Raw genomic sequence first — 26,002 nt, 5'->3', positions numbered from 1 at the left:
ATGCTGGGAGGGATTGGGGGCAGGAGGAGAAAGGGACGACAGAGGATGAGATGGCTGGATGGCATCACTGACTCGATGGACGTGAGTCTGAGTGAACTCTGGGAGTTGGTGATGGACAGGGAGGCCTGGCGTGCTGTGATTCATGGGGTTGCAAAGAGTCGGACACGACTGAGTGACTGATCTGATTTGAGTACCAGATGGGAAGACCAGGACATATTTTAAAAAATAATTTATAAAAATATCCAAATGTAGTGAATGGCATACATTTATAACTTCAAACATCTCAGAAAATTTCAAGTGGATGAGTACCAAGAAAACTGTGTTAGTATTCATAAAATCAAAATGCTGAAAGACAAATAAAAATCTTTAAAACAAATAGATAAAAATGAAAATGATATATAAAGGCAATTTGCCTGGCAGCTCAGAAGCCATAAGACTAGTAGATAGTGAAGTATCATCTTCAAAGTTTGGATGGAGAAGGAAAAAGAAAAAGAGAAGAAACTCACTTTGAGAGAAAGTATATGTAAAACAACAAGTTAGCATATGCAACTTAGAGTGGATATACTAAGTTCAGGAAAAAGAAAGACTTCAGTAAAAAGTATTACCAGAGATAAAAAGTATTATTTCATAGTGATAAAAGGGAAAATTCATCAGAAAAGCAAAAGTGATCAATTATGTACCAAATAATGAATACTAATAACTGATGCTGAAGCTGAAGCTCCAATACTCTGGCCACCTGATATGAAGAACTGAATCATTGGAAAAGACCCTGATGCTGGGAAAGATTGAGAGCAGGAAGAGAAGGGGACGACAGAGCATGAGATGGTAGGAAGGCATCATCGAATTGATGGACATGAGTTTGAGCAGGCTCCGGGAGTTGGCAATTGTTGCAGTCCATGGGGTCACAAAGAGTAGGACATGACTGAGCGACTGAGCTGAATAACAAAGTCAATAATAAAAACAATAAATAAATAAAAGACATATATCTGAACAATCCCTTGTTTTAATTTATATTTTTGGAACAATGCATCTGAAGACTACAGAATACACATTCTTTTCAAGTGCGTATTTATTTTTACCAAGATAGACCATTCACTGAACCAAAAATCTAGTATTGATGAATTTAAAGGGATTTAAAGTATATGCTCTAACCACAAAGAAATATAATTAGAAGTCAGTAATCTAGGAAAACCCCAAATATCTGGAAATTAAGGAAGTTACTTATAAATTATTTCTCAGTTAAAAAGTAAATTTCTAAATGCAAACTCCATCAAATTAGAGTTTGGTGTACACATTGCTTTGTCTCCAGCAAGGACAAAAATGTCCGGCATACAGTAAGCACTCAACAGTTATTTCCACAAGAAATGCCAAAGAGGAGAGGGACAGAAAATGATTAAGTAATAAATCACCTTCTTTTGAGAAATAAATGCAGAATGGGTTGTCATAAAGGATGCAACAAAGTGTGGCATGCGTTAGGATCTCAATAGTCAATGGTCCCTCCCTGAGGAGAGAGACAGTCTTCTGTTCAGTTCAGTTCAGTTCAGTCGCTCAGTCGTGTCCGACTCTTTGTGACCCCATGAATTGCAGCACACCAGGCCTCCCTGTCCATCACCAACTCCCGGAGTTCACCCAGACTCACGTCCATCGAGTCAGTGATGCCATCCAGCCATCTCATCCTCTGTCGTCCCCTTCTCCTCCTGCCCCCAATCCCTCCCAGCACAGGGTCTTTTCCAATGAGTCAACAATTCGTATGAGGTGGCCAAAGTATTGGAGTTTCAGCCTCAGCATCAGTCCTTCCAATGAACACCCAGGACTGGTCTCCTTTAGGATGTACTGGTTGGATCTTCTTGCAGTCCAAGGGACTTGCAAGAGTCTTCTCCAACACCACAGTTCAAAAACATCAATTCTTCAGTGCTCAACTTTCTTCACAGTCCAACTCTCACATCCATACACGACTACTGGAAAAATCATGGCCTTGACTAGATGGACCTTTGTTGGCAAAGTAGTGTCTCTGCTTTTTATATGCTATCTAGGTTGGTCATAACTTTCCTTCCAAAGAGTAAGCATCTTTTAATTTCATGGCTGCAATCACCATCTGCAGTGATTTTGGAGCCCAAAAATACATACCTATGAAAGGCAGTACTTACAGTCTTGAAATTAAGCTCTGTTACTGACTGTACAAATCAGCATTTTTTAAAATTTCTGATTTGTTAGCTTCATAATATGTAAAACTTAGTGAATATAAAGCATAAGATTTTATTTTTGAGGTGCTTAATCTAAATGATATGTGTTAAAAATGCTCAGTACAGTGACTGGACAAAAGCAAAGAAATCAACAAATAATGTGACTGTAAGGAAAACATTTTTATGCCATTTTTATGGTTAGGTTTTTGATCCCTAACATCAAAATTTGTGAGAATATGTAAATTTTATAACCTTACTGTGGCATCTCCTATATATTTAATTTCCTTAAAATAAAAATTTGAAACAAGTAATTATTTCCTTCCTATGAAGGAATTTAGAAATGGTCCCTAGAGAAAGAATAATATATTATTCATATTATTATGATTCGTTGGATTAACAAAGGTTCTAGAAAAAAAGCAATCTAATTTAGAAAATAAATGCAATCTAGTGATATAATAAGTTTTCATAGAATAATATTTTTAACAATTATGAAATTATATGCAGTGAACAAAGCATATACTTTTTTCCTTTAAGAATGGAAATGCTATTATTAAGAAATAAGAATAAAGAGGTCTGGACTTTGTTTTTGAAATAATGCAGAAGTCACAGATACAGAGGATAGAATGGTGGTTACCAGGGACGTGAAGTGGAGAAATTGTGGAGATGTTGTCTAAGGGTACAAACTTGAAACTATTAGTTAAATAAGTTCTGGGGATCTAATGCATAGCATAGCAATTGTATTTATCAGTATGGCATTATAAACTTCAAAGTTGCTAAGAGATTACATCTTAATTGTTTTCATCACAAAAAAAGAAGCTGTTATGTGACTTGATAGAGGTGTTAGCTAACATTGTAGTGATAATCACATTGCAGTATGAGTTCAGTTCAGTCACTCAGTCGTGTCCGACTCTTTGCGACCCCATGAATTGCAGCACACCAGGCCTCCGTGTCCATCACCAACTTCCGGACTTCATCCGAACCCATGCCCATCAAGTCGGTGATGCCATGCAGCAATCTCATCATCTGTCGTCCCCTTCTCCTACTGCCCCCAATCCCTCCCAGCATTAGGGTCTTTTCCAGTGAGTCAACTCTTCGCAAGAGGTGGCCAAAGTACTGGAGTTTCAGCTGTTAGCATCATTCCTTCCAAAGAACACCCAGGACTGGTCTCCTGTAGGATGGACTGGTTGCATGTTCTTGCAGTCCATGGGACTCTCAAGAGTCTTCTCCAACACCACAGTTCAAAAGCATCAATTCTTTGGCGCTCAGGTTTCTTCACCATCCTACTCTAACATCCATACATGACCACTGGAAAATCCATAGCCTTGACTAGATGAACCTTTGTTGGCAAAGCAATGTCTCTGCTTTTCAATACGCTAAGTTGGTCATAACTTTCCTTCCAAGGAGTAAGTGTCTTTTAATTTCATGGCTGCAGTCACCATCTGCAGTGATTTTGGAGCCCAGAAAAATAAAGTCTGACACTGTTTCCACTGTTTCCCCATCTATTTCCCATGAAGTGATGGGACCGGATGCCATGATTTTCATTTTCTGAATGTTGAGCTTTAAGCCAACTTTTCACTCTCCACTTTCACTTTCATCAAGAGGCTTTTGAGTTCCTCTTCACTTTCTGCCATAAGGGTAGTGTCCTCTTCATATCTGAGGTTATTGATATATAAATGTGTAAAATCAGCAAGTTGTATACTTTAAACTTATACAATGTTATATGGCAACTATGTTTCATTTTAAAAGATTTTGTTATTGGCTAAAATTCAGTGAGCAATTTTTTTAGGTTTGTAGCATTTATAACATAAGGTTATAGAGAAGGGGGCAACAGAGGAGGAGATGATTGGATGGCATCATCGACTTAGTGGACATGAGTTTGAGCAAACTCTGGGAGATAGTGAAGGACAGGGAAGCTTGTTGTGTTGCAGTCCATGAGGTCGCAAAGAGTCGGACATGAGTGGGCTACTGAACAACAGTGATAAATAAGGTCTGATATCCAACCACAAAGAAGAAAAGAATTTAACTTCTTATATTTCATTTTATGATTCATAATTTAAGCTTAATTTTGAAGGGCCTAAAGTTCACTAGGGCCTCCATTGTGGCTCATTGTCAAAGAATCCATCTGCAATTCAGGAATCACATGTTCTATCCCTGGGTCTGGAAGATCCCCTGGAGAAGGAAATGGCAACTCACTCCAGTATTCTTGACTGGGAAATCCCAAGGTTATAGGAGCCTGACGAGCGAGTCTATAGTCTATGGGTTGCAAAAGAGTCATACACAGCTTATCAACTAAGCAACAGTAAAAGTTCACTAAGGTCATGCAGATATAAAATTGTGTATACAGTACACAACTTTTCAGGAAGCTTGAGGAGAAGACATAAGGCTATTTTATGTAGATTAATCTGAAGTAGTAGTATGAAGTCTGGCACAGAATGCTTATCTTCAAGGAAAAAAGATTCACTTTCAAAAATACAACAAAAGTTAGTGGTTGCGGTGTGCCCAGTAGACTTCAAAGAACACAGAGGTTATTATCTAACTGCAGGCAGGTTCCATCTTTTATAAACTCGCATTTTCTTTCTTTTCTTATTAAGCAGAATATTAATATGTGAAAACAGGAGGGGCAGGGATAAACAATGTCTTCTGCTTAACTTATTGATTTTAAAGTAGATATTTGAAGGTACTTTAAAGATTGATATTTGTCCCCCTATAACTGATTCAGAATAGACTTCCAATGATGTAAGTGATATAAATCTACAAAATATTAATAAACTGTAAGAAAACATGGCCTAAAGATCCTTAAAATTGTGTTGTGATTTATTTAGTAAGATATTAAACAGTTCTGCCCATCACTCTAAGAGTCTATTGGAGAAAATAAAAAATACACTAACCTGAAGTCGTTTGTAAAGTATTGTGGGAGTGGAGTATATGTATAATTCAGTCTAGAAAAACCAACAACTTTTACTCAGATACCAGTAGAAGGAAGTAAAGGGAGATATTGCTCAAAGAAAGAGTATATGGTAAGGAATGAAACCCGAAGCAATTATTGAGCTAGGTAAAGTGCAATTACAGTTCAGATACATAAGTATGGGAAGGGGAGAGCAAGGAGTGAAGCTATAAAGCCATGAGGTAAGAGAGTGCAAGAAAAAAACAGGCTCTAGTGGATGCCCTGAGAATTTTTTTTTTTTCCTGAGGGCAATCGGCAAGAGCTGAAAGAATGTAAGGGTGGAAAGAATGTAATGATTTGTGTTTTGCAGAAAAGACGGTCAGTGAAACGGAGAATAGAGTGAAGTAGTAAGTAGTAACAAAGATTAGGAAGATTAGCTGAATTTCATCAGTGATTATAAAAACTATGGAAAAATGGAAATTAATATTATAAATCTAGTCTATTGTTTAGAAAAATAAATGTTTCTAATTCAACAAGTGAAAGAACCACAGAAATGGAGTTAAAAATGATTAACAGTATGTATTCAGTAGAATTCCTTGATTGAACATATAGCAACTTAAGGAAAAGGAAAAATTTGAGTAGTGCTGTAAGAATTCTTGCTTGCAGACTAGGAGGATAGAAATAAGTAATATAAGAAATCACTGGAAACAGTTTTTGTGTATGTCATGAAGGAAAATACCATTAAGAACAAATTGTATTTAAATACTTCTGATCAATGTATGGGAAAATATCTTTATGCAACTGGAATATTGTTGCTTGGTGAAACAGTCTGGACTGAACAAAAGGCTTTGGAATGATATGTTATCTTCAGTTCAGTTCAGTTTAGTTCAGTCGCTCAGTCGTATCCGACTCTTTGCAACCCCATGAATTGCAGCATGCAAGGCCTCTCTGTCCATCACCAACTCCTGAAGTTCACTCAGACTCACGTCCATCAAGTCAGTGATGCCATCCAGCCATCTCATCCTTTGTCATCTGCTTCTCCTCCTGCCCCCAATCCCTCCCACCATCAAAGTCTTTTCCAATGAGTCAACTCGTCACATAAGGTGGCCAAAGTACTGGAGTTTCAGCTTCAGCATCATTCCTTCCAAAGAAATCCCAGGGCTGATCTCCTTCAGAATGGACTGGTTGGATCTCCTTGCAGTCCAAGGGACTCTCAAGAGTCTTCTCCAACACCACAGTTCAAAAGCTTCAATTCTTCAGCACTCAGCCTTCTTCACAGTTCAACTCTCACATCCATACATAACCACAGGAAAAACCACAGCCTTGACTAGACGGACCTTTGTTGGCAAAGAAATGTCTCTGCTTTTCAATATGCTATCTAGGTTGGTCATAACTTTTCTTCCAAGGAGTAAGCATCTTTTCATTTCATGGCTGCAGTCACCATCTGCAGTGATTTTGGAGCCCAGAAAAATAAAATCTGACACTGTTTCCACTGTTTCCCCTTCTATTTCCCATGAAGTGATGGGCCCAGATGCCATGATCTTCATTTTCTGAATGTGGAGCTTTAAGCCAACTTTTTCACTCTCCACTTTCACTTTCATCAAGAGGCTTTTGAGTTCCTCTTCATTTTCTGCCATAAGGGTGGTGTCATCTGCATATCTGAGGTTATTGATATTTCTCCCGGCAATCTTGATTCCAGCTTGTGTTTCTTCCAGTTCAGCATTTCTCATGATGTACTCTGCATATAAGTTAAATAAGCAACATGACAGTATACAGCCTTGACGTACTCCTTTTCCTATTTGGAACCAGTCTGTTGTTCCATGTCCAGTTCTAACTGTTGCTTCCTGACCTGCATACAGATTTCTCAAGAGGCAGGTCAGGAGATCTGGTATTCCCATCTCTTTCAGAATTTTCCACAGTTTATTGTGATCCACACAGTCAAAGGCTTTGGCAGTCAATAAAGCAGAAATAGATGTTTTTCTGGAAATCTCTTGCTTTTTTGATGATCCAGCAGATGTTGGCAATTTGGTCTTTGGTTCCTCTGCCTTTTCTAAAACCAGCTTGAACATCAGGAAGTTCACGGTTCACGTATTGCTGAAGCCTGGCTTGGAGAATTTTGAGCATTACTTTACTAGCGTGTGAGATGAGTGCAATTGTGTGGTAGTTTGAGCATTCTTTGGCATTGCCTTTCTTTGGATTGGAATGAAAACTGACCTTTTCCAGTCCTGTGGCCACTGCTGAGTTTTCCAAATTTGCTGGCATATTGAGTGCAGCACTTTCACAGCACCATCTTTAACTAGGTTAATATAGACAAATATTCTTGTTCAATTTAAAAATTATAAATTGAGATAATTTACTCATTAGAAGATAAGTAATATTATTTTCTTACACAAAAAATGTTGGAGAAGGCAATGATCACCCACTCCAATACTCTTGCCTAGAAAATCCCATGGATGGAGGGGCCTGGTAGGCTTCAGTCCATGGGGTCTTAAGTCGGACATGACTGAGTGACTTCACTTTCACTTTGCACTTTCATGCATTGCAGAAGGAAATGGCAACCCACTAGAGTGTTCTTGCCTGGAGAATCCCAGCAAAGGCGGAGCCTGGTGGGCTGCCGTCTATAGGGTTGCACAGAGTTGGACACGACTTACGTGACTTAGCAGCAGCAGCAGCACACAGAAAATTTAGTGATGTATATTTGTATACACATATATGTGTTTGAGGCTTCCCTGGTGGCTCAGTGGGGAAGAATCCACTTGCAGTGCTGGGAGACCTGGGTTCAATTCCTGGGTTGGGAAGATCTCCTGGAGGAGGGCACAGCAACCCACTCCAGTATTCTTGCCTGGAGCACCCCATTGACAGAGGAGCCTGGCAATCCATGTGGTCACAAAGAGTCAGACTTGACTGAAGTGACTTAGCATAGATATATGTGCATGTGTGATGTTATTTTAAAATAATTGCTTATTTTTTTACTTATGTCTCTATTGCTATTCTGTGTTACTTTACTCACCAAAACCCATTTCTATAACAATATACAGGGACTCTTTCACAGGCACTTTACCTTATAATTTACTAAACTTCAGAGCCAGAGAAGTTTGTCTCAAAAAAGCAATTATAATTCTGTCATTTTTCCTTCATATAATCCTTTGCTTTTCCCATGTTCTTTTCATATCCAAAGTAAAGTTCCTTGTAATGCACTTAGGGTTTGTGATAATTTGTGCCCTCACTTCACATGTGACCTTCTTTTATGACACTTCTCCAAATGCTAACTTCACTCTAGCAATGGTAATTCATTACATGATTTTACTTTGTCCTGTTCCTTCACTTCTACGTATTTTCACAGGCCCATGCCTAGTCACATTCTATCTAGTTAGTGACAACTTAACTTACAGTGCTGTTTAAGATTTACTTTAATGTCATTATTTTCTTTGCATATTCCATGCATTTTTGGCATGGCTGCCAATCCTCTTTGCTTCCAGAAATTTAAAAATATGTCTTTTTTAAAATAGAAAGAAGAGAGAATGAGAAAGAAGGAGAAAGAAGAGCGAGAGAAGGAGATGAAAGTAAAAGAGGAAAGATCTGACTCTGAATTATATTGTTCATATTCAGATATGGTTTCATACTGGGATACAATAATATATATTAGTTAATGAATTATTTTTTAAAGTGATTTGATTTATAGATTTATTCTTGAGCATTTAAATAGCATTACATTTACATAGCCTTTGTACATAGATATGGGCCAGATTATATTTTATTGAAGTCTGAAGCATGAAAGATATCTACTTCCTTCTTATTTTAACCTAGCAAAGACTATTCCACAGAATTTTTTATTATAGTATTGGTTTTATTTATCTCTCATACCAACTGGAATTATATTTATTGAAAGTTGAATGTTAGAAACATCTTTATTGTTGCAGTTATGAGGAACCAGAGAGCCTCTTGGTGAGAGTGAAAAGGAGAGTGAAAAAGTTGGCTTAAAGCTTAATATTCAAAAAACGAAGATCATGGCATCCACTCCCATTGCTTCATGACAAATAGATGGGGAAAAAGTGGAAACAGTTACAGATTTTATTTTCTTGGGCTCCAAAATCACTGCAGATGGTAACTGCAGCCATGGAATTAAAAGACACTTGCTCCTTGGAAGAAAAGCTATGACCAACCTAGACAGAACATTAAAAAGCAGAGACATTACCTTGCTGACAAAGGTCTGTCTAGTCAAAGCTAGGTTTTTCCAGTAGTCATGTATGGATGTGAGAGTTGGACCATAAAGAAAGTTGAGTGCCGAAGAATTGATGCCTTTGAACTGTGGTATTGGAGAAACTCTTGCAAATTCCTTAGACTGCAAGGAGATCAAACCAGTCAATCCTAAAGAAAATAAACTCTAAGTATTCGTTGGAGGGACTGATGCTGAAACTCCAATACTTTGGCCACCTGATGCGAAGAGCCCACTCATTGGAAAAGACAGTGATACTGAGAAAGCTGAGAAAGATTGAGGACAAGAAAGGGGGCGACAGAGAATGAGATGATTGGATGGCATGCCTGTCTCAATGGACATGAATCTTAGCAAACTCCGGGAGATAGTGAAGGACAAGGAAGCCTGGCGTGTCACAGTCCATGGGGTCTAAATTGTCAGAAAGGACTTAGTGACTGAGCAACAACAGCCTCAAACAAAATGGTCAGAGAATTATTAAACTGAAATCAAACCCACAATGCATAGCAATTTAAGAAAAAGTTTTTTTAAAATGTGTAGTTTTAAAGACTAATGCATTTTAAATATTGGACCTTCCCCAATGGCTCAGTGGTAATGAATCTACCTGCATTACAGGAAGCAGGAGACATAGGTTCCATCCCTGGGTCAAGATGATCTCCTGGAGGAGGAAATGGCAGCCTGCTCCAGTATTCTTGCCTGGAAAATCCCATGTACAGAGAAGCCTGTTGGGCTACAGTCCATGGGGTCTCAGAGTTGGACACAACTGAGGGACTGAGCACATTCAGGGCATATTCAATATTATGGTTAGTAGAGAAGAGATAAACCTGTCACCATTTACTATACCAACATTTTGAATATATTAAATATTTATTTTCTGTCATATGTTATACTGTCTGATGCATTCAAGTGTGATTTTAATCCAGGAAACACTACCTTAAATTTTTTTCCAGGATTTGCATCATAATGATAGCATATCATTTTCTTTTGTAATGTTGTAGCAGTGCTCCTAAAAGGATTATATGAGAAATGTTCTCAAACAAACCACTAAAATTATATTATTTATCATATATAGATGGCAGATAATGTGTTACTCTTAGCATTCTAAATGCACATTTAAACACTTGTGTGCACACACACTGATACCAGTTAAACTTAGAAATATGTAATTATTCACTTTCAAATATATCAATATTTGGCCCTATAGTTGTTTATAATGTACTGTTACAACAGGAATCGTTTTGATACTCTAGAATTGAAGTTGAATGCAGTGTTTGTCAGAAGCTCAAAAGCATTAAGTGTTGTTATGCCTCAGGTTTTCTTGGCTCAGAGTAGTGACTGGGACCTCACTGCCTTTATGGAATACTGTGTTCACTGGGATTTTTAACTGGAGATAAGTAAAGTGTGACAAAGAAGAAGAGGGACAAGGTAAAACCACGAAAATAGAGAGAAAGTCAATGAACATCTGAAATGTAATCTGGATTTACATGGTGGAAATGAACTATGCCATACATGTCCTTTTTATCTGTTGTAAAACTTAGGTCAGTGACCTAGACCATTTTCTATGAGTGCAAAATTCATATATTTGGTGGCTATTTTTTATATTGATTTATTTCAAATATCTCTAAACAGAATATATCACAAATTTTTTAGAACAAAATTAATTTATCTCATGTTGATTTTATTTACTATTTTGGATAGTTGGTATAATTTTGTCAGAACAGGTAGCTAAAATCCATCATCAGTGTAGCACTGTAGCCTCAAACATCTTCAGAATTATAGGCCTTTTTTGAAATTTCAAAATTTCACTGTGAAATTAATGTTAATATTTGTATTGGACAACTATAACTGTACAAATAAAATTAGAAAGGGTCCAGATAATGATTTATTTAAGCCACACGTATTTGTGATAGTTCCAAGTAATTAAAAGGTCTGCTAATATATCACATTCAACAACATCATCAAACTATTCAAATAATAATAAACCATATTTAAGTAGAAGTTTTTGAATAGTCATGTATGCAGAAAATTTATAATGTATAATATACATTATACTTTATATATAATATATTATATATTATAAATATATATTTTATGAATATATTTAAAAATATATTTATAGTATAAATTATATATTTTAAAAATACTATATAAATATTATATGTATATACGTATATATAACATATAATATACTGTTATATGTTAAATAACTTCCATAAAACACTTATTTAGTAAAGAAGCATTGTGATTTTTATTTGTTGGCAAAATTACCTTTTTACTAACTTATTTAGGAAAGGCTAGAAAAGTGCTTAGAGCAAGAAGTAGTTTTCTCTGTGCGCAAAGATGAAGTCAGTTATCTTTTGGAGAGTTTACCATGTTTGAGAGCTAGTGCAGTTATATTACTAGAAGAGCAAATAAAGAAACTCAGAGTCTTCATATATCGTATTACATTTGTAGTATAAATCTCTAAGATTACACTTTAGACTGAGCCACATATTCAAACTGTTGTCTATCCATTCTTCTTTGAGATTGAATGTCTCACAACTTTGACAGTCTAACTCCTTAGAAAACATTATTCTTTGGCATCAATATGTCTCACACAAAATTGAATGGCAAGTGAAAAGCTTTCCACAGTGAGATTCTGGAAAATAGTACATGAATGTGAAGGCCTTGCTCATTGCAAATCACTTGAATGGGACAGTCTTCTATAGTGACTGTATTATGTATGGGAACAGAGAGGTACTGTGGAATGGGATATTATACAACCAAGCAGAATAAATATCCAAATATCTGGAGAAAAAATTGGAAGCAATAAACACTGCAACAAATAGGAAAACAGAAAGTAAAAGAAAGACCTTATTCATTACTGAGAATAAAAAATAATAGTTTAGTTGGTGACATGAGGTAAGTTGATGCATTATGGAGGTGACTACTATTGTTTGTGTAGAGGAAATATAAACAAATAGAATCTATGAAAGTAAAATGAAGACCAGATGTTTAAATCCTTTCAGTGTGGATTTTAAGACAGAGAGTAATAACAGTGAATTATAAATATATAATATCACAGTAAAATGACCCATGATGCTTTAAAAAAAGAAAACTAGAGAGACATATTTTGTAGGGATATATACACATAGAATGTGAAATCCTAAGCACATGTTATGCTGAAATCCATAAGCCTGAAAGACCTCGTTATAGTTTGAGAAAAAAAAGAGACCACGAATGACTCAAGTTATTGCACCAGTTTGGTGAAAGGAATAGAATGAGGGAACGGATGCTAAGAAGGGACAGCCACTGTATAATAGAACAGTCTTAGGACTGCTGCTTTATGAACTTCAAGACAGATACAGGTTTAAAGAAAAATGGAGTAATCAACTATATTCAGCATAGCTGACAGATGGAGTAAAATATGAACAAAAACTTGCTCATTAGATTTGACACTGAGAATGTCATTTTCAAACTTAGTGAAATGGCGTGGGGTGGGAGGCCCATTGTTGCTGAAAGCCAGATTAGAGAAAGTTAGAGAACAGTCACTGAGGGGAGACAGCAATAACTATTCTTGGAGGCATTTTCCTTCAAGGGGAGTAGAATAATGAAATGGGAACTAGTGATAGGGAGGATGATAAATGTCATGGCAAGAGAGGCTTTCCTTTTTTTTTTTTTTTCAAACATAGAAAACCAGGACAAGTGTATATGTGATTTGAAATAATTCTATCAAGAAAGGCAAACAAGGAAATGATTATAAGAATCTTACTCTTTTAAAAGATAAATGGCATGGGATCCAGAACAGTGAATTATTAAAGTCCTATTTTAATATTAAAAACAATCAAATCAACTACAAGTAAATGTCTTTCTAGTTATGGGCTTCTCTGGTGGCTCAGATGGTAAAGAGTCTGCCTGCAGTGTGGGAGACCTGGGTTGGAAAGAAACTGCTGGAGAAGGAAATGGCAACCCACTCCAGTATTCTGGCCTGGAAAATCCCATAGACAGAGGAGCCTGGCAGGCCTCATGGAGTTGCAAAAAGTCTGACTCAAATCAACGACTTACTTTTCTAGTTATACTTTTTATAAGGCATCGTGGATCATTTCACTGTGAGATTATGTATTTATAACTTAGTTTTATTACTCTCTGTCTTAAAACCCACACTAAAGGGATTTAAACATTTGGTTTTAATTTTACTTTCATAGATTCTGTTTGTTTATATTTCCTCTAAACAAACAATAGTAGTCGCCTCCATAGTACACTCACTAACCTCATGTCACCAACAAAGCTATATTATTTTTTATTCTCAAAACTTCATCTGTTTATCCTACTGTCTTTCCCCTTATTTGTTGTAGTGTTTTAATGTCTTTCAGTTAGTGGATTCTAAGTATACAATATGGTTAAAGAATTGGACAAGACAATATGACTTTTAGTTTGAGTGGCTATTTTAAACCTCCTGAACCTTTCTTTTTTTAATATTTTATTTTATTTATTTTTTTAATTTGATAGATTGAGCTATCCTTTTTTAACTGGGACTATCATTTTTGCCCCATGGACATTGCATTCTGTTAGCTATCTCCATAATTTTCTGTGTCACTTTATCCCCTCCATCCTCTGTTTCTAATATTGAATTGATAATGGTGCTCACCTTACTTTTGATGTTCAAGTGCTGCCATTTGGTCTCTATGATATGAGGTCTCTGTTGTTCTCATTGCCGTCACAGAACAGAATTGTGTATCAACACTTCCTACTTTCAGTCCTAAACTTCAGAAGTCAGAAACCTCTGAGATTCTCAGTGATATTCTTGTTGCATTCATGATCACATTTCTGATTATTTTAGTAAACAGAATGTCCTTTGAGGTTTGCTTATGAAACTTAATCCTCCTGTAGATTTGTTGGCTTTCTGCAGTATATCACTATAGTATATGCCTACTTTCTCCAAGTACTTTTATTCATTTCAATTTATTCTAGATATGTAATTTACATATGACATTGTGTAAGTTTATGTCTAAGTTTAAGGTGTACGATATATTGATTTAATACATTTATATATTGCAATATGATTACTATGATTACCAGCAGGCTACTGCTGCTAAATAGCTTCTATCGTGTTCAACTCTGTGCGACCCCATAGATGGCAGCCCACCAGGCTCCTCTGTCCACAGGATTCTCTAGGCAAAAATACTGGAGTGGGTTGCCATTTCCTTCTCCAGACTACCAGCATAGTAGCTTTAACTAACATATCAGTTTTAACTAACTCGGATATCTGTCATAAAAATTGTTTCTTTTTAGTGATTAGAACATTTAAAATTTAATCTCCTAGCAATTTTGAAAATACAGTGTTGTTGACTCCGATCACAGTATGTGCATTAGATCTCTAGAACTTACTCATCTTCTATTAATAGTTGCAAGTTTGCATCCTCTAGCAACATCTCCAAGTATTTCAAATTGTACTCATAGTGTCTGCCATAACGGTTCTGGAATTCCTACTTCACTTGCTTTCTCTGAATTTTTAAGACCAATCCTAGTAATGAGGAACACTGTCTCTCAGAGCATTAATCAACTATTAACTTTTGTGTCCTAGGATAATGCTCCTAAAATGATAAATATTTCCTTACTAATATCTTGATGTTTTGTTCCCCTGACACAGTGCTCTCAGAATCTAATCTCAGTCATATCTTCTTGCTGATACATGCTGACTTTTATTGGCTTCTATCTGGGGAGATAATGCCTTTTCTCCCTTAGGGTACTCAGCACCTCCCAGTGTTATGTTGTACCTGCATCCTAGTTTTGTTCTGATGATAGGGGCAGGGGGTAAGTAGGGTCAGACACTGGGCAGGAAGTGTTTTTTCACATAACCAACTTTCTTCCTATAAGGTAAACTCTGTCTTCTGGTATTTAAATGAAAGGATTTGGCTCACTTCCACAGGCTCAGGAGGTCAGATATATCTTTTAGATTCCTGATTTTGGATTGTTTGTAACATGTTTTCATCTAAAACCACACTTTCCCATTCTTTCCCAATGAATGCCTTCTTTTTTTTTTTTTTTTTTTTGGTAGCCAGATATTTCCAGACTGAAAATTCAAACTTGTCAGGAATTTTCTAATAACTAAGCTATGGACATGATGTTGATCTTTTTTCTTCAAACTCTGGCTTCAAGAGAATCTACTTGTATGCTGCCAGGATGGCTTCTGATATTCACATTTAGTGTTTAAATTAGAAGTAATGATGCTGAAGCTGAAGCTCCAATTCTTTGGCCACCCAATGTGAATAGTGGACTTATTGGAAAAGACCCTGCTGCTGGGAAAGATTGAAGGCAAATGGAGAATGGGGTGGCAGAGGGTCAGATCGTTAGGTAGCATCAGCTATTCCATGGGCATGAATTTAAGCAAACTCTGGGAGATAGTAGAAGACAGAGGAGTCTGACATGCTGCAGTCCATGGGGTTACAAACAGTTGGACGTGACTTCGTGACTGAACAGCAACAATCACTCTCAGTCTCTTACTGTCTTTCTCCAGTGTATCAGTAGTCCCAGTAACAGTGGCCCAATTCTGTTGTCCTTATGATTACTACTATGCCTGTACTTCAAGACATCTACTACTTTAACTGAACTAGTGCATTTGCATTCAATGGTGTACCATAGAGGTTCACCACTAGTGGAAGTTTTAATAACTGCACATTTGCAACACTGCCCCTGGGCTGTGCCCCTGTATCCAGGGCTGTCCACAGTCCATCCACCACCAGTGAGAGGAAGCTCTTTTCCAACTGGTCAATGGATAATCCAGATCAGATATTCCATTTTAGCTTTTTTTTTTGACCACTCCTATTTCCAACTATTACTAGTTGGATTACCCATGAAATAGCCTCTGTCAGAGAGATATTTGTATGTAGAAATATTGATGGAAAATGTTTTCAACACTAACTGCTGTGGGGAATGAAGGAAGCAAGATTGTGCAGAAGAATAATGGCTGCTGAATCAGTGATACAATAACTTCTGCTAGTCTCAAGGGGAGCTGTGGAGCTGGCTAACCATACAGAATTGCCTGGATTAAGACAAGGAAGCCAGGACCCATTAACCATTTATGGTTCAGTCACTGGATGTGTGTTACATTCAAGGAAGGGAGTTATTTACAGAGCTAACTCTCTTCAGCTGTGGGCAATATTTCAAGGTAGACTCAGCTGTGAAAAGGCAATCCCCAAGACTCTCAATAGCTAGCAGAAGAATGTTTCATTCCTGAAAGCAGGAAGCTGGGAATCCTGAGAGCAAATGATAATATTCATTTCAAGGAGGGAATCATTACCACCTGATGCACACAATTCCCTCTCTTCACAATCACTTTTTTTCAACATTGCCTGCTTTCAATTTATGATTCCCATAAGTGATCTTATTTTATTGGTATTATTTATTCATTTATTTTGTCTCTCTACACTAGAGTATAATCTCCTTAAGAGGAAAGTCCTTTTTGATTTGTTCAAAGCTACATCCCCATCATTTAGAAAGTGCTTCTTACACAGTATGCATGTGTACTCAGTTGCTCAGTCGTGCCCATCTCTTTGTGACCCTATGGACTGCAGCCTGCCAGGCTCCTTTGTCCATGGGATTTTCTAGACAAGAATACTGATGCAGGTTGCCACTTCCTCCTCCAGAGGATATTCCCACCCAGACACTGAACGCACATCTCTTGTGTCTCCTGCATTGGCAGGCAGATTCTTTACCATTGTAAGTAATGCTCAAAATTCTCCAAGCCAGGCTTCAGCAATACATGAATCATGAACTTCCAGATGTTCAAGCTGGTTTTAAAAAAGACAGAGGAACCAGAGATCAAATTGCTAGCATCTGCTGGATCATCAGAAAAGCAGGAGAGTTCCAGAAAAACATCTATTTCTGCTTTATTGACTATGCCAAAGCCTTTGACTGTGTGGATCACGATAAACTGTGGAAAATTCTGAAAGAGATGACCTGCCTCTTGAGAAACCTATATGCAGGTCAGGAAGCAATAGTTACAACTGGACATGGAACAACAGACTGGTTCCAAATAGGAAAAGGAGTTCGTCAAGGCTGTATATTGTCACCCTGCTTATTTAACTTATATGCACAGTACATCATGAGAAACACTGGGCTGGAAGAAGCACAAGCTGGAATCAAGATTGCCGGGAGAAATATCAATAACCTCAGATATGCAGATGACACCACCCTTATGGCAGAAAGTGAAGAGGAACTCAAAAGCCTCTTGATGAAAGTGAAATTGGAGAGTGAAAAAGTTGGCTTAAAGCTCCACATTCAGAAAACGAAGATCATGGCATCTGGTCCCATCACTTCAGGGGAAATAGATGGGGAAAGAGTGGAAACAGTGTCAGACTTTATTTTTTGGGGCTCCAAAATCACTGCAAATGGTGACTGCAGCCATGAAATTAACAGACACTTACTCCTTGGAAGGAAAGTTATGACCAACCTAGACAACATATTTAAAAGCAGAGACATTACTTTGCCAACAAAGGTCCATCTAGTCAAGGCTATGGTTTCTCCTGTGGTCATGTATGGGTGTGAGAGTTGGACTGTGAAGAAGGCTGAGAGCTGAAGAATTGATGCTTTTGAAGTGTGGTGTAGGAAAAGACTCTTGAGAGTCCCCTGGACTGCAAGGAGGTCCAAAAAGTCCATTCTAAAGGAGATCAGTCCTGGGTGTTCATTCGATGGACTGACGCTAAAGCTGAAACTCCAATACTTTGGCCACCTCATGGGAAGAACTGACTCATTGGAAAAGACCCTGATGCTGGGAGGAATTGGGCGCAGTAGGAGACGTGGATGACAGAGGATGAGATGGCTGGATGGCATCACTGACTCGATGGACTTGAGTCTGGGTGAACTCCGGGAGTTGGTGATGGACACGGAGGCCTGGCGTGCTGCAATTCATGGGGTCGCAAGAGTCGGACATGACTGAGTGAATGAACTGACTGAACTGACCAAATGGGAAGCCCTCATTAATGGTGTAATAATAACTTTTTTGTACTGGTTATGACTAATATAAACATTTATACTGGAGAATAATAGGTTCTCTGATAATATTATGCTAAGGGAGCACTAAGAGCAGTTAGGAAATTACTCAGATTAGGTTGGTTCTTAGTCTGCTCAGACTGTGGCTCATAACAGCCTTCAACTACAGTTTATTTTTCACAGTTTTGCTTCATTGACTACACTAAAGTCGTTGATTATGTGAATCACAACAAACTGTGGAAAATTCTTACAGAGATAGGAATACCAGACCACCTTACCTGCCTCCTGAGAAACCTGTATACAGTACAAGAAGCAACAGTTTGAACCGGACATAGAACAATGGACTGGTTCAAAATTGGGAAAGAAGTACATCAAGGCACATTGTTACTTTGCTTATTTAATTTATATGCAAAGTACATCATGCAAAAATGCCTGGCTGAAGGAATCACAAACTGGAATCAAGATAGCTGGTAGAAATATCAACAACCTCAAATATGCAGTATTATCACTCTAATGGCAGAAAGTGAAGAGGAACAAAGGACCTCTTGATGACAGTAAAAGAGAAGAGTGAAAAAGCTGGCTTAAAACTCAACATTCAGAAAACTAAGAGCATGGCAAACAGTCACATCATTTCATGGCAAATAGATGGGGTAAAAAGTGGAAACAGTGACAGATTTTATTCTCTTGGGCTCCAAAATTACTGTGGATGGTGACTGAAGCCAAGAAATTAAAAGGCCTTTGCTCCTTGGAGGAAAGCTATGACGAACTTATATAGTTTATTAAAAAGCAGAGACATCATCCCAGTGCACCAGCCCCAAGCTTCCTGTATCCTACCTTGAACCTAGACTGGTGATTCATTTCTTATATGATATTACACATATTTTAATGTCATTCTCCCAAATCATCCCCCCTCCCTCTCCCACACAGTCCAAAAGACTGTTCTATACATAATGCATGTTGATGTATGGCAAAACCAATACAATATTGTAAAATAAAAAAATAATAATAATAAAAAAATTAAAAAAAAAAAAAAAAGAAAGCAGAGACATCACTTTGCCAGCAAAGGTCCATATATTCAAGGCTAGGTTTTTTCCAGTAGTCTTGTATGGATGTGACAGTTGGACCACAAAGAAGGCTGAGTGGCAAGGAACTGATGCTTTCTAACTGTGTGTTGGAGAAGACTCTTGCCAGTCCGTTGGACAGCAAGGAGATCAAACCAGTCAATCCTAAAGGAAATCAACCCTGAATATTCATCGGAAGGACTAGTTCTGAAGCTGAAGCTCCAATACTTTGGTCACCTAATGTGAAAAGCCAGCTCATTGGAAAAGACTCTGAAGCTGGGAAAGATTGATGGCAGGAGGAGAAGGGGACGACAGAGGATGAGATGGTTGGATGGCATTACTGACTCAACAGACATGTGTTTGAGCAAACTCAGGAAGATAGTGAAGGACAGGGAACCTGACGTGCTGACGTTCGTGGGATCACAAAACAGCAACCACCCTTATGGTCTAATTTTAATCATCTCATCTCTGACCCAATGTTCAAATACAGTCATTTTGGGGGTTAAAACTTTAACACATGAATGTTGAGGAGAGACAGACATTCAGTCTACAATAGTTAGATTATCATGAAGAACTTGCTGAAAGAGGATTCTGGAAAAAATCTTAGTGAACAAGGCAACTTTTGTGTAGTGGTGTGATAGTTAATGTTTAAAAACTGGCTGTCAAGGTCTAGTTCTGCCATGAATGTTGGTTTATATTTTCACATGTCATTGAGTAAAATAATAATAAAACAATGAAAATGTATTTCAGAACTGTGCTTGTTCATCAAGAATATGACTAATTTCTTTGCTAAGTTAAGTAATAGGTTTTGAATACTGGAAAAAAGTATTTCATCATTTTTGTATGTATTTGTGTATATTTTAAAGTTTAATCTACTTTATTAACATTTCTTCCAACACTTTCCTAAGCCTAGATAATACATAAACTATCAATCCAGCCCTGTCTTGTAGCATTTGTTTGATATCTTTGCTATAAATATTACCACTACCTAACTCTCATTGAACACAGAGCTGGGAAGAGATGCATAGTAGTGCAACTTATGATTATTTTCCTCATACATAGAAAATAGATGTAAATTACCTCAAGAAATAGAAAACAATAAAATAAATAAAAAGGGAAATGATGAGTTTTGAGTATGTATTTTTAATGCACTTTAATTATAAGTTATTTAATTAAATTTTAAGCTCTTTAAAGACTGGATTACCGAGTTGCTAAAAATTTAACACCTGACCCTTATGGGTAGATATGAACTGGCTCTAGCTCAGCACTGCTTTTGTGTGAGTAAGGTAATCTGGTGGGCCTGCAAAGAGTCAGTGAGTCAAGGAATGGGAAGAAGTGCATTTCAGGAGAAGGACCATGCATAAAGATAATCATGACTAGAGAAAGAAGCATGGCACAGTTGTTGGACTTAACCTAGTTCTATGTACATGGAATGGCATTCTTTTGGAAAATTACAAGTAGGAAGTGGGTAAATCCTTAAGGAGAATGCAAGATTGGTGTTATGGACTGAAAGTTTGTGTCCCCACCCAGATTCAAATGTTGAAACTCAAATCCCAATGTGATGATATTTAGAGGGAGATAATTAGTAGAGCCCTCATGGATGGGACAGGTGCCCCTATAAGGAAAAGTCAAAGAGGTCTCTAGCTCTTGTTCTGCCATTTGAGGATACAATGAGAAGTGGAAAATGCATCACCATAAAAAGGACTAACAAGGTGACATCCTGATCTCAAACTTCCATCTTCCAGAACTAACAGAAATAAATTTCCACTGTTTATAAGCTATATAAGCATATACAGAGTTTATGGCATTTTGTTATAGAAGCCCAAGCTAATTAAGAGAATTGGCTAGGTATATACTGAAGTACCAAACTGTCCCCCCAAATTAAGGGTGTTAAAACAACGAAAGTTAATTCTCACTCTTTCTCCATGTTTTATGGTGGTCAACTGGGGGACTCAGCTCATTATAATCAAATAAGTGTCAAAGCTGATGTAGTCTCTACCATATCATGCTGGAGCTTTATTGGTGCTAGACTTCAGTGAACTATAATGAGGGAGAATAATGTGGAGAAATGTGCACTGGCTCTTAAATGGAGCCTGGCAGAAGTGATGCACATCACTGTCCTCATGATTAAATGACCAAAGCCAATCATATTGGTGAATCTTATCATGGTCTTGACATTTTGAACATGTAAACTATTTATTTATGAAATGGCTATGGGGATAACTTGAATTTAACTACTCTACTGAAGTCCTGTGTTTTCAATGACTTCATAAATAGTGAAAGAATGAATCACACCTAAATCATCTCTGGTAATTGAACTCTGCTTCAGATATATAAGAAAAGGTGAAACAACATCCTAATCTGTACCAAGCTATTTAGAAAGACTATGGGAGCCAGGAAAATCGCACAGTCACTTTTATACAGGATTTATCCAGAGCTTGAGAAAACTACTTTGTATTTAAATACATAGTGTTTTTATTACTGTGGGGCATGTTGAAGTTGTAGTTGTAATTTAGACCGGGATATTTTCATTTGACAAATATGATATGAGTCAGAGCAATCTTCTGCAGGAAAAAATGTTTTTGATCCTTTGCCTGGGGAAGCTGTGGGTAAGGAAGATGCATATTCTCTCTTATAATTTATTCTAGTTATTTTTTTCTTCCTTGTATGAAAGACATGCTACAAATTATTTGCTGGATATTTTCCTTATTTTTTTTTTCTTCCAGAGCCACTTACCATGCTGTTCTACCCTTCTCTTGCCCTGAAAGACTTACTCATACAGGCTGGGCAAACAGATTCCTTTGTCTCTGGCTTATGGTTGCATTTGGCCGTAACAGATAGCAAGGGATCAGAGGACAGGAGATGGGTAGGAGTGAAGTGTGAATTTTCTAGCTCACTTTCTTCCAGTTTTCCACAGATTGGTTGCATTTCTACATCAAAGGGCACAATTCCTGTGGAGATCATGTAACTTCCCTTTCCTTCTGCCTTTGAAATGATGGGGTTCCCTGGTAGCTCTGCTGGTAAAGAATCCTGGTGGCTCGGCTGGTAAAGAATCCACGTGCAATGCAGGAGACCCCAGTTTGTTTCCTGGGTTGGGAAGATCTGCTGGAAAAGGGATAGGCTACCCACTCCAGTATTCTTGGGCTTCAGTGGTGGCTTAGCTGGTAAAGAATCCACCTGCAACGTGGGAGACCTGGGTTTGATCCCTGGGTTGAGAAGATCCCCTGGAGAAGGGAAAGGCTACCCACTCCAGTATTCTGGCCTGGAGAATTAAATGGACTGTATAGTCTATGGGTTGCAAAGAGTTGGACACGACTGAGCGACTTTCACTTTGCAACAAAAGCTTCTTGCTTTTATTAATCTGAAGTAAATGCCCATATTTTTAAATTTTAGACTCTCCACATTGGCATATTTTTCTAGCCAGGCCATGACTGATACATCTTCTTAAGCATATAAATGTAAATATATCTCTGCCTAGGGGCTTCCCTGGTGGCTCAGTAGTAAAGAATTCACCTGCTAATGCAGGAGATATAGGTTCAGTCCCTGAGTTGGGAAGATTCCATGGAGAAGGAAATGGCAATCTACTCCAGTATTCTTGCCTGGGAAATCCCATGGACGGAGAAGCCTGGTGGGCTACCCTCCATGGGGTCACAAAGAGTCAGACATGACTTAGAGACTAAACAACAATGATATCTCTGCCTACCTATATCCCCTTCACATAGCCTCGAATGTACTCCCATGCAATGGTATGGCCACATGATAAAATCAACACGTAACTGAACTTAAAAAATGCACATCACAGTTTAAGCTATGTCTTTGCTTCTTTCCTTTTAATAGCAAATGAATTAATGAATGTGAAAATGTTTTATAAATTTTCAAATGTGATAAATGTTATTTTCTACAGATGATAGATGTAACTATGGGTTCCATTGCCTATAATACAAGCATAATTCCTGCATGAATCAAACCATTAATTCTTGATGGTGCTTAATTATTATTGAACATATTTTTCTTCACAGGAGCTGTCATTTAAATGTGCTTGCCAACTAGCTTGTTTATCAAAACATCCAGTCCCTTTCAAATTCTCATTTATGTTGCCTTGTGTTTACCACTCCCATAAATTTGTATTATCAGCATATTTAACTATCCAGGCTGTTTGGGAGGCTGAAAAGATGGGAGTTGATTCATCATGTGCAGCATCTCATACATCTGTCATTTCTATTCTACTGCCATTTGGTTAGTTCAGCCTCTTATTACTTCGTGTTTAGATAATTGCAATAAATTTCATACTGTTCTTGCTTCTGCACTTGCTCCCTCTATTCCAAATATAAACATATCCGTCTGGCAAAATGCCACCAGATTATGTTTTCTTTTCCCCTCTACCTTCCAAGAACATATATCCCCCATATTTTCATTTGGTTTTTTCCTCAGTTATCATCTTATCCCTTTTATTAGAACACATATTATCAATTTTCTCACTAACTGTGTGCATTTACTTCTCAAAATCTAACTGAAATCTCACATTATTGGAAATGTTTTAGCTGGAAAACCGATAAAGCAAAGCTCCCAGAATATTTACAGTGTGTAACACTTTTTAAGCACATCTTTTAAGCCCCAGTCATGTAGTTATCTCACAGTAATCTTAATTTACATAAACATCTTGAGATAAGTATCCATCTCAAATACTTCTTTATCCACTTCAATAAGAAAACAGGTTCTGTTGATTTTTGTAATAAATATTTATTAAGAACATACTTTCTGCCAGGCCAGTTTTTTCCATCATTTTTGGCATGCTCAGTAAAACTCTGTTGACTTATTTCTGATGAAGTGAACTGATTAGTAATTTGAGACTAGAAAACTTTTTCAAATGTGCATTTTTTTCTCACATCAAGCTGCTGTGTTCCTGTAAACACTGTTTCTGTTAAATGAACACGTGGATATTGTGTATCTGGTTAGCCAGTTATTTGAGTGAATAAAGTAGTCATCACACTGAAGCAAATTAAGAGTGAGTCATGTTGATAACCATTTCACTGTGGGGAAACAAAATGAAGACAAAATTTTGTAAGTTTTTGTCATCATGTTTGTTATATATAGACACATATAAAGCAAGAGCCTATCAACAGAAATGAATTAAAATTTAAAAATGGCCTCAATAAAGATTCTTTAATCTACATCTAAGCACTAAAGATTTTATAAAAAAATTCTGACAGCCATAAAATCAATGGAAATGAATCATTTAACTTTTGAAGCTCTTCTGTGTGGTTAGAACTAAACTTTGTGTTTTGAATATGTTATAAATATACCAAAAAACAATAGCTTTGAAAATAAGGAGACTGTTAAATATATTTAAACAAAGATGTAAATACTATTTAAATTCACAATGAGTTGAAATTTTACATGGGTTTATGTGGCATCACAAGCCACGTCATTTAACTTCTTAGATATCTGCAAATAAACCATATCCTATGAAGAGATTCCTAGAGTGACTTTGAGGTTGCTTAGAAAAATACATACATGTTTGTACACTGAAATAAGACCAGTGATATATGCAAATAAGAAATATGATACCAACACAGTGAAGCAGGAGTTAATGTGAACACAAAATATGAAATACTAAACATTTTTTTCTTCAATTTTACATGAGTTTCCTTCATTGCTAATATAGGTGATGAATAGTATTTACTATAAAGTTAAAAATTAAACTAGTTGATCAGGAGAAGCCTGATTATTCTTCCTGTGCATACTAGTGCTTCAACGGATATGAATTTGAGCAAACTCTGGGAGATATTGAAGGACAGAGGAACCTGACGTGCTACAGTCCATGGGGTCACAAAGACTCAGTCACAACTTAGCTACTGAACAACAAAACACTTACCAGTTCTTACCAATTTTAGATCTAAGGTGTTCAAACACTGCTTCCTCCAAGTAGGAAACATAAAAGAAATTTAAGGCAGCACAATGTCATCCTTATTCATAGATTTGAATAATGATCTTTACTACCTATATGACTGGGACATTATTTACTATCTATCCAATATTAATCTAATATGGGGAAAAATCATACTTATTATCTTGTGCAGTTAAAATAAAATATAACTAATAAGTAGCCTGACAATAAGCCTGGCAATAATTATATACTATATATATATAGTATACAATTATTGGTTGCTGAGGCAGAAAATAAGGATTTACTGGTGTTCTATATCCATGACCCAGCTTGATTTTGATTGATTCCTGGCTCTTATGTGTAAAAGAGGGATGAATATATATATATATGTTTTTTTAATCTACTGCTTAACACCTTTATCTGAACCACTGATTCTCAATCATGGGTGGTTTTGACACCGATGGAACATTTAGCAGTGTCTGGCGATATTGATGTTTGCACAGGAGAGCTTTTCAAAACATTGAATTATCTGCCTCAAATGTTAATAGTGCCAAGATTGAGAAAGCTTGCAGTAAGCTTTTTTTGTCTGGTTGCTCAACTCTCTGCTCTTCCCCTTGATTTTATAGATACTGAATATCCTGATTTTTCACTACCTCACTAATATTTGCCATTTGCTCTTCCAGGGAATCTTCCTGACCAAGGGATTGAACCTGTGTCTTTTGCATCCAAGCAGATTCTTTACCCAGTGAGCCATCGGGGAAGCCCAACTCATATTTTTACTCTTCTTTTGATTTGTATATATCT

The sequence above is a fragment of the Bos mutus genome, chromosome 20 (genome assembly GCF_027580195.1).
Source record: "Bos mutus isolate GX-2022 chromosome 20, NWIPB_WYAK_1.1, whole genome shotgun sequence".
Lineage (NCBI taxonomy): Eukaryota > Metazoa > Chordata > Mammalia > Artiodactyla > Bovidae > Bos > Bos mutus.
Note: the sequence above shows the minus strand (reverse complement) of the source record.